This window comes from Cyprinodon tularosa, unplaced genomic scaffold, assembly GCF_016077235.1.
Source record: "Cyprinodon tularosa strain WSP-4 unplaced genomic scaffold, ASM1607723v1 ctg246, whole genome shotgun sequence".
Taxonomy (NCBI): Eukaryota; Metazoa; Chordata; class Actinopteri; order Cyprinodontiformes; family Cyprinodontidae; genus Cyprinodon; species Cyprinodon tularosa.
The window spans coordinates 1569509-1572819 of record NW_024038913.1 but is presented as its reverse complement, the minus strand read 5'-3'; positions in this window follow the sequence as shown (position 1 = coordinate 1572819).

The following is a 3311-nucleotide window of genomic DNA, read 5'->3' as shown; positions in this document are numbered from 1 at the left end:
GCAGCTGCTCTGCTCATAGGTATGCTTAAGGGTATCAAATACCTGTGAGGCTGCCTCACTCCACCGAGCGCGTTAAAAACAGACCCAGAGAAGGTGAGAAAGACAAAGCAGACACCGTGATAGAAATTGGGGGAGAGAGGAACAGAGGTAGTGGGACAGAGAGAGAGGAAGAGAATCAGGGCTGAGCACTAGCTCTAATTACAACCTCTTTACAGCCTTGTTATTATTCTGCTGTGTGGCAAAAGTCCACTGTGAGGATACAATCTGAAGTCCAAATTTACCCAAGACCAACCCAACATCTTTGGCTTCTGTTGGGTGTGTTATATTTCCTGTTACTGAAAATGACGTTGGGAAAACGAGCTGGTAAAAGTGAGTACAAGTCTAATATAAACAAAATCAGGTTGTAGCATAATGTATCATAGCTTACATTCTTACATAGTGTGACAAAAGGTCTATATATACAATTATAGACATGTGTATATATGAAAGTGAAAGCCCTTTGGGAAACTCCTCCAACTCCCATTGTCATTGTGACACAGCACACACAAGTGAACACTGCACACCATGAAATTGCATTTATGCCTCACCCGTGCAAGGGGGCAGCCCTCAATGGCTGCCCCAAGGGAGCAGTGTGGCGGGACGGTACCATGCTCAGGGTACCTCAGTCATGGAGGAGGATGGGGGAGAGCGCTGGTTAATTACTCCCCCCACCAACCTGGCGGGTCAGGAGTCAAACCGGTAACCTTTGGGATCCAAGTCTGACACCCTAACCCCTCACCCCACGACTGCCCATATATATATATGACATAAAAATATTTCTTATATTCTGGGTTCTTTAAAACAGTCACCTTTTGCTTTGATTACTGCTTTCCACACTCTTGGCATCCTCTTGATGAGCTTCAAGAGGTAGTCACCTGAAATGGTTTTCCAACAGTCTTGAAGGAGTTCCCAGAGATGCTTAGCACTTGTTGGCCCTTTTGCCTTCACTCTAACAGTCTATTCAGTAGGGCTATCAGCTGTGTATCTACCTGACTTCTGCACAAAACAACTGATGGTCCCAACCCCATTTATAAGGCAAGAAAACCCACTAATTAAACCTGACAGGGGACACCTGTGAAGTGAAAACCATGTCAGGTGACTACCTCTTGAAGCTCATCAATACAATGCCAACAGTGTGCGTAGTAGTAATCAAAGCAAAAGGTGGCTACTTTGAAGAACCTAGAATACAAGCCATATTTTCAGTTGTGTCACCCATTTTTGTTAAGTTTACATGTCCACATGTGGTAATTCATGGCTTTGATGCCTTCAATGTGAATCTACAATTTTCATTGTCATAAAATTAAAGAAAACACTTTGAATGAGAAGGTGTGCCCAAACTTCAGGTCTGTACGGTATGTATATATATATATATATATATATATATATATATATATATATATATATATATATATATATATATATATATATATATGTATATGTAAATGCAGTTTCAACAGTTGTGTTTCCATCTGTATTTGCCAAATTTTTGATTATATATATACATATATATATATATATATATATATATATATATATATATTAGTGCTGTCAATCAATTAAATTTTTTTAATCGCGATTAATCGCATCAATGCCTGAGTTAACTCGCGATTAATCGCATTTTAATCGCAAATTTTTTTTATGATTGAAAATCATTTAAATACTCTCGATGACATACAAAAAATACATACAGGCTAGGTTTGTGCCAATGTTCTTTTTTTTAAATGAAAACAGGTCACAGACACTGATTTATGCCATAGAAACATATGGCAAGAAGATGGGGAGGCATGTAGCAAAAAATAACAAATATGTAGCCAAAAAAAAGGCCCTGAAAACAGGCTGATGTAAAAGACAGTCTTTACAGTTAATACAGTCTTTTGAACAAAGACAAGCATTTTACCCTACTGCTATAAAATGTAGTAGAGTTAACATTAGATGTTAATTAACCAAGATAATAATGAACAATTTTCAATCAATACATCAAAATCAATAGACCGACATCACTAGATGGAGGTAGTCTATGCTCTAGAAAGTTACTTTTCAGCCTCTTAACAAAAATGAGAACACACACACACCCACACACCCACACACAGACACACCCACACACACACACACACACACACACACACACGATACCGACCTGTGGCGTACACAGACAGCAAGATTCCATTTCACCTCAGTAATCTGTTTTCTCAGCGTATTTCAGGTTGCTACTAGTTACCAGACTCTCAACTTGTTTGTTGGTGGTGGGGCTTAAAGAAAAGGCACTAGCGCTACCCAGTTTATGAGCATCTTTTTTCCTTGAGGAGCTCCGCTCTCGAAGCCTATGAGAAATGCATACACTGGGGGAAAAAAGCCCCGCCTTCCCGCAGGCTGCAGCGGGATGTACTTGGAAAATTGTACCATAAAACCATATAGCGTTAATCTCACGTTAAAAAAATTATCGCCGTTAAAATGGCCTTGCGTTAAAGCGATAATAACGCAATAATTTTGACAGCACTAATATATATATATATATATATATATATATATATATATATATATATACAGGTGCTGGTCATAAAATTAGAATATCATGAAAAAGTAGATTGATTTCAGTAATTCCATTTAAAAAGTGAAACTTGTATATTATATTCATACATTACATAAAAACTCATATATTTCAGATGTTTATTTTGTTTAATTTTGATGATTACAAATGACAACAAATGAAAATCTCAAATTCATCATATCAGAAAATTAGAATATTACTGAAGACCAATAAAAACAAAGGATTTATAGAAATGTTGGCCAACTGAAAAGTATGAACATGAAAAGTATGAGCATGTACAGCACTCAGTATTTAGTTGGGCCTCCTTTGGCCTGTATTACTGCAGCAATGCGGCGTGGCATGGAGTCAATCAGTCTGTGGCACTGCTCAGGTGTTATGATAGCCCAGGTTGCTCTAATAGTGGCTTTTAGCTCTTCTGAATTGTTGGGTCTGGTGTATTGCATCTTCTTCTTCACAATACCCCATAGATTTTCTATGGGGTTAAGGTCAGGAGAGTTTGCTGGCCAATTAAGAACAGGGATACCATGGTCCTTCAACCAGGTACTGGTAGCTTTGGCACTGTGTGCAGGTGCCAAGTCCTGTTGGAAAATGAAATCTGCATCTCCAAAAAGTTGGTCAGCTGCAGGAAGCATGAAGTGCTCTAAAACTTCCTGGTATGTGGCTGCGTTGACCCTGGACCTCAGAAAACACAATGGACCAACACCAGCAGATGACATGGCACCCC